The following is a 10,588-nucleotide window of genomic DNA, read 5'->3' as shown; positions in this document are numbered from 1 at the left end:
AGCTGGATGGATTTGCACGGATTAGACTGTAAGTTAGCTAAATGAAGCCCTGAAGGAGAGTGAACGAGCTTGCCCACAGCACTCAAAGGCAACCCGTAGAGTAAACTTATCTTCCATTCAGAGGGGAAAAGACAGATAGAGATGCTTTCTGTTGTCACCTCTAGGGACGGGGATAATGCAGGAGCAGAGTAGCAAAGACACTGGGTGTGCATGCACAATTAAAACACTTTAGAGCAGCCATTAAGAAATAGAGCTTCACATTCTCGACTGAAATAGATTTCTCCTGTCAGATAAAGGATGCAGTTGCTTCAGTTCATTGCTGACATCGCAGATTTAACTGGACCAGACTTGCAGTAAAACAAACCAGCTTTTCCTCCTTTCCCAAATTGCACATCCTCATCTCCTCACATTAAACACTCCCACCGGAGATGCAAGCGGAAGAGATGCAGAAGAGACACAAGGAGCAAGGAGTTGACTCAACAGGCATTTAACAAAGAGACGTCCTTGCCTTGGAGACTCGTTTTAAAGTGATGTCAATTTTAGGAATTCAGACATCCTTCAGCATGAAGTACTAAACTGATTTCCAGGTCACAGGCAAGAGGATAGAGGCCATAGAAGGCAACGAGGCACAAATGAGTCAAAAGAGAAAAGCCCTCATTATCTAAGTAAATGCCCGTAGATTCAAGAATAGCCACAGATCCAGGGCCATATACATTCATGTTATAAGTGATGAGTTTCAGTACTATTTATTATACTTTAATATAAACATTTTAGCATGTTCGTGTTTTCTTCTTGTTTCTTTTTAACAGATCACATTCTGCTTTTTACAAAAAGACTGCATTTACTGTGACGTGTGGAGGACTTCTTACAGCACAAACCTTCAGAGTGGGAAGCAGAAATTCTAGGCTTTACTTAGCTTCCAGGCCAGCAGCTGTTTTGTAGCGATGGGGTCAACAGTGGGTGCTGAACTCACATGTTGAGGTAAAAGCAAGGTCCTGAAGTCAGAATTTGACTGAATTTCCTTCTCTTTTTATTCATTTCAAGGTTGAGTGCTACATGGTCAACAATAGAAGAAGGTGCTTTGACATTTTATGAAAAATGTCAAAGACTTATACATATATAACATATGCACATTTGGTAAAGCAAATAATTGGACTCTACTTGGTTACTTTTCATTTTATTTTGCCTTGCAACTGGCACAGAAAACAGTGATGTGACCACTCATTGCCACAGTTATAAAAAAAAATGTGTTTCCCATTTATTTCTTTTTGCACAGATAAAAGTAACAGAAATCTGATATGATGGATGATGTTTAGCTGTGTTTAAGAAAAGCAGAATAGCAACTTACTACCTTTAGGCTGCCGCTAGCCTGCTAACGCACTTTTCTCAAATGCTATCAGTTGGATTCCTGTTATCGCTTGTTATTAAACCCAAACATAATTCTAGTAGTTGACCTCCTACATTTCCTAGTGAGAAGTTTTACATTTTGTTGTATCACTCTGTTAAACAGGGAATGATGAGAAAGATCTGTTTCTAGTTTGTAAGAGGAGCAAAAACACAGAGGACAGAGGAAGTGCAGAATCATAATCTACACGACCTTAAAGCTTGATATTCTTTTCAGTCCCATCTTTTGGAGTTAATGCTCCCTTCCCTTTGTTTCCCTCTTTCCTCTCCTTTCCTTTTTAAAAAATATTATTAGTATTGGATTATGTTGCTTAATTAATCCCCAGAGAAAGTAATTTGTTACACTACTTATTAGATTATGTTTGCGTAACATGACCTGAAATGCATTTTCACATAATTACCAGTTAATACCATAAACTGCAGACTACACTCCCACACGCTGACACTAATGAGGACGTATACAATCATTCTTTCAGTGTTTAAGTATGGACACAAAGTTTCTAACGAGTTGACTGGCCCAAAGAAGTTTCACAGTCATCATCACGGTACGGTATTAAAGTTGAGTTTAAGTTTAAACTGAGTGTATGCCGACCCCAGCTCAGCAGACAGAACCTGATCTTCAGCATCTAACAAAATCAGGTTCTGTCTGCTGAGCTGGGATCGGCATACACTCAGTTTTTACCTTTTCTACTTTACCTTTTGTTCTTTTGTGTAATACAAATAAACGTAATGTAATGTCCGTATCTTTACTACCTCAATAGCTGCCGACCGCTTCACCATTTTTTCCCTCCCCTGCACATTTATATCAGTCCATTATGCAGATAATTGAAGAACCTTTGTGTCTGCGGTGATGTTGTGAGTACTGATTGCACTATCAGTAATGAGTTATATTACTCAACTTCTATAAATTCAACATGATTACAGTAACACGTTGCAATGGAACCCTTTTACGTAACGCTGACCAACTACCGGGTAAGGCATGGAAACCCCCCCAGTAGATCTTTTAACAACACCAGCGTGCTAAAAAGCTCCATTTTCTGGCTTGCCGATGTAGATTCTACCCAAACTTCTTCACATGACCACTAGATGTCTGCTAGCTAGGCCGAGTTGCATTGTGTTAATCACTGACTGCAACTGTTAACTACTTTATTCTCCCATTGTGTTATTTAATTTTATATTTATGCTCTACACTATAAAAAAAGCAGTCCTAAGTTCGTGCCATACGGTGAGCTAACTGTGGTGGCCTTTCAGTTGAAACTGCCACCTACTGGCACCAGAGGACAGCAAAGGGTTTTCTGTTTTTTGCCAAATTTTCCCACCAGTAAGCTTTGACTGATAGCTCTAATAGTGGCTGGCGATAATGTTGATATAACATTGAAGGGTAATCATTACTTCATCATTCTGAGATTACTAAATTGCCTGTCACTCGTCTTCACTTTGAAACTTTAAACAGAAGCGTCAGTTTATTGACATAATTTATATGGATAAAGAGCCCCTTACAGTTGCCTCCTGGCCAGAATGAATCAACTAATCTAACACACACACATGCGCACAAGCTACACACAGTCTCACCTCTAATTTCCCATTATCATCCTGCAAAGCTTCTGAATTATTCATCGAATGCCCTCGCTGTAGGGAGAAAGTGAGGAGGAGAGGAGAGGTGTAAAAATGGAAATGAAGTGGAACGGTAAGAGAAAGAGGAAGAGAGATGGGAAAAAAGGGAATAAGAGGAGATAACAACAGTGGAAAGAAAGAAGTGATAGAAAATTAAAGCGAGTAAAACATCAGACTAGAGGCAAGAAAGATAAAATGAAGGAGCAGACTCAAGGAAGATGGATTGATCAGATGAAGAGAGGATAGTTGGAGAGTAAAGAACTAAAGAGAAGATGATGAAGAGAAGATGAAGAGTGGCAGACCACAGTTGGGCAAAACAGTCAAAGTGGTTTTCTCCAGGTAGATCAGATGTCCAAGGGAGTGGATGAATAAAGCAGACATGTCTGTCAGCTCATAAATTGTTCTAAATTAGCGGAGCTTTCATTTAACATATGCCCGCTTAAACTGAAAAAGAAAGGATGGGGAGGTGGAGAGCAGAGGTAGCAAGATTTACTCCCTCCTCCCCTCATCCCGATGGTCCACATGATTCTCTCCACCAACTGTAAGCAAGCCTGAGGACTTGTGCCTCTAAACTGAGTCCTGTCTGAATATTCATTGGCTTAATTTGCATAGCTCGCAGATGGCGAAAACAGATGCTCGTTACGGCAAGTGTCAATTTTCAAAAATTTGCTTTCATGACAAAACAAATAAAGCTATACAGAAGGATGGAGCGACTCAAAGCCTCCTGGCAAAGCTGCCAAGTGTGTGTTTGTTTGTGTGTAAGCTAATTTACGCATGACAAACTTTAAAGACTTTGTGTGGATGTATGGTGAATAGTCCACATATAAGTGTAGAACATTTAGTGTTTCTTGTGCAATATAAATATAATTGAGGACCCTTATTAGCACCCTATTAGCAGGTACACTGTAATTCTTGAGCTACAGAAAGATGGAGAAAATGGGAACAAACACAAGGCCAAAGTTAATGAAGGTCCTCTTCATCATTTAATCACCACTATTCTGGTTAACATTTCCAAATTCAGTGGGTGATAGCTCCACAACTGTAAGGCCGGCAACCTTGGGCTGTATGAGTAAGAGACACTTACACTCACAGAATTTCCGAAAACAGTCTAATACTTACCACCCCATCAAACAAGCAAACAGGCAAGTTTTTATTTCTGTGCAATCAAAAGTTTAAATTATAGAGTGAATGGCATCCTGAAAGTTTGTTTCCACTGCATGCCTCGTGGAGAACAAGGCAAATAATAGCCTGTCTCGTGCACTTTGAATGCTCCAAAATAGTTCAGACTGAAAGTATGAGAAAACAGTGTGATAAATGTACTTCAATGGGCAAAAACACATCAATATATGGACTTCAGATATTCTATAGCTTCCCTATACTGCTATTTGCGAGCGGGCTGTCAGCTTTATATCCTTTCATATTTTTTGGGACTTGGAAAGCTGTACCAGCAAAGTAGAGTGAGAGCTGCACAGTATTGACAACACTGGGTTTAGATCACCGGAGTTTCTTCAGGGCAAGCAAAACAAGCAGCGCTTGTCCAGTGAAATCCAAAAAATAGATATCAGTTAAAGTTGGTCATAAACCTTCTCTTCAGTTTGCATCCATCCTTTAAAATTTCTCCCATCTTGTGGTCACTCTTAGCTACTGTCTCTTGAAGCAGGATTAATTCAGCTTAACTAGGAGCCACTGAAATCTGTGAGAAGTCATTCTTTTCTGGTCATTGGTGCATGTGCATTGTGGAGAAACCTTTGGTCTTGGGTGTATAACGGAAAATCAGTGTCTTAGATGAGATGCCACTGCCTCTGCTTTCATTGTTCTGACATCAGTTACAATCTGCAAATCTGTTGTGTGGAAACAGAGTTTTAGCTTAGTTTCCAGACTTGCTAATGCTAGCTCATACTTAGTGCTTATCATTCATAAGTGCAGAACTTCTCTTAACTTCTTAAACTTCTATAGCAATAATATTGGCCCATATAACACAGACGGGAAGCATATTACTTTTACTTGCTATAATTTATGTACAGTTTTCCAGTAATACAGTTTTATGTTTAGTATAGTGCTTTTATTGTGTTTTAGTGTTATTTTTACTACAAGAATGATTCCAAGAAAACTTTATTAATTGTTATTGCTGGCTAACAGTCAATATTTAGAAATAATATTTTACAGTTCTGCCAGGAAGGAGTGCAGGAAGATGAAGCTGTCTAGGAAGAGTGAAGCAAGCTGCAGGAGGCTGTCAGCATATATAAAAGTGTACAGTATGTGTTGTGCTGCTCCCTGGGGGTGGGTTGTCATTGTCTCTGCTTGGCTTTATGCAAAAGTCCCAGCAGGTTAATAGGTTAGATACTATGAATTCAGTGAAAAGCCACTGATGTCATGCAAGATGGCATCAATGACAGGACTGGATACCATGCACTATCAGCGATTATGACTATGAAAAATTTATTTATTTATTTCCGAAGATGATGAATCGATCAGGCAATGAAACACAATCCATCAGTGGCTGCAGTAGTTTTAAATTTACCTGTGATTCACTATGTGTGCAGTGGGATCAAGCCAGTATGCCAACACTCATGGTACAAAACAGCAATGATGCATTGATGCATCCATATTAATCACAGTAATAGTTTTAGGTGGCCTCTTAAACAAATACACTATGCAATCTTGTAAAAATTGCAGTGGTCCCAGTACAAAGTGGAAAGAGTTAAAGGCCTGAGGATAAACAGAAACAAGGTTTAGGAGAACAAAACACTGCAGCTATAAACACTTGCTCTATGTTTGTGCATTCCTATCAGATTTTCTTTCAGGCAGCTCCTCTGAAAAGGTGAATGTATGTTTCAGTGCTGTCTTTCTGTCTGTCAGCAATAATATGCAAAAACTACAACAGAATTTAATAAAACTTGGTGGAAAGCTGGAAAATGGGCAAACAAAAAATCCTATTATGGTCTGGATCAATTTCATTCAAACTCTGAGACAGGGCATCAGCTTTGATTAAGAAATGAGCTCTCCAAGTGCTTTTCTAGTTTAAGTTGACTCTCCACACCATACCAGACTGAATATTAGGAATAAAAAATAAATCTGGAGCACAGTTTTTAGAATGCTTTGAGATGTCTTTCTAGTCGAAATAACTTAATTTCTCCCCCCGGGAGTCAGTCTTACCAACACAAAACCAGGTCTGTGGCTTGTGGAAGGCTACATATTTTGATACTGCTACAATAACTTTTCTTCATCTTTTGATAATTACAAGACCACAAGACGAAACTGCCTTTATCTGACAAGAGAAAACGTAGCCAAACTGCAGTAGCAAGGACTAAGCATGGAAACTGGGGTGATGTTCTGTTCACATGCAGATGCAAAGTGCTAAGGTGTGGCCTTTTCCTACTATGAGGCAGGTGTTGTTGGAAATGAATTCAGGTGCATATTTTTGGAGTCTTTGTAACTTAGTGTGTGGGGCGAGGCTGCATTGCCAGATCTGTTAATAGCTGCATAGCTTTCCTACTAGTGTAGGACTCGTCTCTCTATTATAGACTTTTGCACAGAGTCTGGTTTAGGCTGAAAAAAATGCCATAAAGTTTCTCAGGCACTCAGAGAAAACCAAAGAAGTGAACAACTAAATTAAATATTGACTTCAAGATGATGATGATATTGAAATATTGAATGCAGCTTGTTTTCAGGATTAATTGCCCCGAATATACATGTTTCATGTGGCAATGTATCCATCTGCTTCGGTGATAATGAACTGTGGATTTATGCAGAAAATAATCAACCCTATTTACAGTTTATTTTTAGGGAAATGTAATTGCTGCCTTAAATAACATTCTCAGATAATGCACAGTACAACAAAGATTTTTACAATATTCAAATAATGGAATTTAATAGCATGCTCAAGCAGTAAGTAAACATTCAGTAGGAGGAAATTATTCCTTGTGCTGTCACATGTTGGTTTGTACTTGGTAAATAGAGAAGGACTGTAGTAACCTGCATGCATGCCAGCATATCTACACACACACACACACACACACACACACACACACACACACACACACACACACATAGAAAGAACCCCCATGTAGCTTTGTGCTGCGTGTGCACACAAATGAAAATGCTTCCTGCAGAACAATTCATTTGCCACGCTGCACAGTTCCTTCTACTCTGCTGCTGGTCATGAGTGATTTTACACACTGTCTCTCAATTTCTTTTCTTTCATCCTTTCTCCCCTCCCTTTGCTTTTTTTCATTTAATTCAATCTCTCTTCTTTCTTTCTCTCTAGTCACTGCTCCCTTCACTGTCTGCATTCCTGCATACTTGTACATTTTCTTCACTTTTTTTCCCCCTACTGAAGCCAGAAATCCTGTTTTCCCAGCAGCCCGACCCATTCTGCAATGCTTCAATGCGTTGCTGCTTTCGAATATTAATTAAACACCCTTATGTGTCATCAACTCCTCTAGTAAGCAGCATGCTCTTTAATTAGACCTGACAAACACCAGGGAGAAAGACACACACCTCCCCGCTTTGTCTAGTACTGCAGGTGTGCTTGAAAGTGGGGCTGTAGTTGGGGATAAAGTTAGTGTTTCTCTGTTTATGAATCTGTGTGTCTGTGGGTGTTTCTTAGGAAGGCTCAGAACATCATTTTCCAAGTGCATGTGACCACCGTGAAAACAGCTTTTTGCCTTCCTGTCTACTGTGTGTGTGTGTGTGTGTGTTTCCAGTGTGCGTTGTACTTTTACAGAATTTGTTACACCACTAGTTTTGAAGGTGTTGCTCTTTTACACCCGCAGCCGTTTGCTACTGTCATTACGCCTTTCTCAGGAATATTCTAATTGCGGCCTTGGGACTGAGCGAACATCAACACACTTGTAATAATAATTCACAGATGGCACTGTTCACAGCTAAGACGGAAACATAGAACTTGATGATAGCTGTGAAACTCGCACCTGTAATGTGTCTAAAATTGCAAAGTTTACTACTTTGTAATTTTCGACTTCAAGTAGTCTTTTGATTGTTCTGCAACTGATTCCAAATGCAATTCATCCTTAAAGTGTGGTGGAACAGCGAGCTTAACTTTGACTGCTATGAGTCAAAATCCTGCTTCAGATGAAGCATGAACAAGATTACTGGCTTCATAAATCCTTAACGGTAAATCTGTCATCCAGTAATAACTCACATTTACATTCATGGTCCTCTCGAATTCATTAAGACATATTCATAAGATTGATGCAGGCAGACTTGTCGCACTTGTGGGAAGGAGTATTGTCAGCATTGTCTCTAATTAAGTTTAGCAATGCATCCCTGTGTGTATCTGCCACTGGAAATGGCAAAATGCATCACGGAAAATTTTTTTTACTAGACATTAGAAACAGTGTCGATTAGAGATGCACAGTAGTAATCTTGGGTGTGTAATGCAATCATGAAAGTTTGTGCAGTTTTCTCAAAATGTTGATGTGTGTTCCACGTTTCTGGTTACCTTTATGCAATATAAGGCAGCAAATCAAGGATCAGGATGTTGCCACAACTAACAGTTCTGCCTGTGGTTTTAGTTCCATATGGGACAACTGATTTTGCACTTTTCTTTGGTATTAATTTTTTGCTTTAACGTGAAATAGAAAAAAATACAATTGTATGGATCACGCCACTCAGTGGAAAACTCAGTGGCCATCTGAGTGCCCTACCTTTTTTCTTTTTTGGGACTGGAACTTTGTCCAAGTTACAGGTCCTTGAAGTACACAGGGATTGATTGAAATTGGGTGCTTTTTAAGTTGACTCATTTTTTCCCTGTCATTTTTAGCACAGGACATAACCAGATGAAATTTTTAGGACTGGAAATCACATTCTATCTCTGAGAACTGCAACCAAATCAATTTTACACCCACTGCCAAGTGTCACAATCAAAAAGCCAAAATCTCACTTTTCTTCAGAAAAATTTGAATTTTTTTGACCAACAAAAAACGTCATGGGATATTTCATATTTTCATTATTAAAAACCATTTTAATGTCTACAATGTAGACTAAAAATCAAGCATTGGTACCTTGAAAGGGTTCTGTTTTCTGATAATTCAATCGACAAAAAAGCTTTTGAGATAAAATTTAAAAAGTCATAACGTCATGTGAAATGGGTACCTGGTCAATATAAAATATCATATAAAATGTCTAATTCTTATCTACATTTTGATACCAGGCTTATCTAGCTGTGGTATCCTCTGTGTTGAAATAGTTTTCTAATAAAGTAAAGCTTTACCACCCACCAAATGTTAAAATCAAAACTCTGTTTAATCAAACTCACTTCACTCTGAGGGAGTGAGGTGAGAACCTTTCTCAGATTTATTGACAGATTTGATAAAAAATGACTCACAGGAGATTATTAGATGTTACTTCCAGATGTTCTGGATTGTATGGAAGACTCATGAGATTCAGATACAAAACCAGTATATTTAATTGTGCATGTCTCATGTGGGGCTTAAAGAAAGAGGCATCACAATTGCACATGTAATGTGTAAGTAAATGTTTGGTAAAATAAATAGAAATTAGAGGCAATCCAGTAGATTCTGAAGAAGTTTCAACTTTACCACTCAGCTGCCCATTCAGCCAGTCAGACAGTGGTTCAACGTTTTCAAGTTTAGACCTGGGCCATTAAGTATATGTGTAAAAATATCAGTTCTATTACTTCAGTTTATTAAAAAATACCTATGAATATTTTTCTTCTTATAATACATTAACTTATATTATTAAGTTAAATTATCTTAATTCATTCTCCTCTATACCTAAAATAAAATGACTTGTTGACATTTTTTTGCAGTGTAGTATGGTTAGCTGGACATATTTGTTCTGGGTTAGGGGATTTGGCCGTCCTTCCTTTCACACTAGCCAACTTAGCTCCAGAGCAGAGGCAGCAGCATGAAGCCCAAAGTACAACTTTGCCAAATTCCCCCCACCAGTAGCTTGGTTTTCCCCATGCAGCCTCCTCTCATTTCCTACACTGTCCTGCACTAGGACTTTGCCAACTTTTTGTGCACAAACTTCTTTCTATCTTTTTCCCCCCTGAATGCACTGCAGTATTGGTTCAATGTCAACACTGTTGCAGGTTTAACTAAATTTATTGTCAGTTTGTTGATTGCAAAACTTGTCCTACAGCAGCTGCAAACATGTCCATCAGGGCTCATGTTCTCACTGCTCCTTCAATATGTTGTATTAAAACAACAGTTTATTCAAATGTAACTCCAATGTGAAACACACTGGCTTCCAAATATCATAGAAGTCAATAGGTTTTGATTTTTTGCCCCTTAGATCTTTGAAACGTTTCCCTCCTTTGATACATTTTACTTACACCTATGAAGATTTTTTAAAAGTGTCACAATCCCTAATAGTTTGTGAGAGTAATACCTTAAATTCTGATCTGATTGTTTGGTTTTAATGTCACTCATATCAGTGCGAACCTGTAGTAGACGCACGGTGGAGTTTATGGAACACACATGAAAAAATCACCTTAAAAACACCAAACCAGGCAGCACCGCCTCCCCCATTGTTTATGGAAATCCTTTGTTTTTGCACTCACATTTGTTCATTTCAGTGTGGTCAC

The sequence above is a fragment of the Oreochromis aureus genome, linkage group 10 (genome assembly GCF_013358895.1).
Source record: "Oreochromis aureus strain Israel breed Guangdong linkage group 10, ZZ_aureus, whole genome shotgun sequence".
NCBI classification, from domain to species: domain Eukaryota; kingdom Metazoa; phylum Chordata; class Actinopteri; order Cichliformes; family Cichlidae; genus Oreochromis; species Oreochromis aureus.
Note: the sequence above shows the minus strand (reverse complement) of the source record.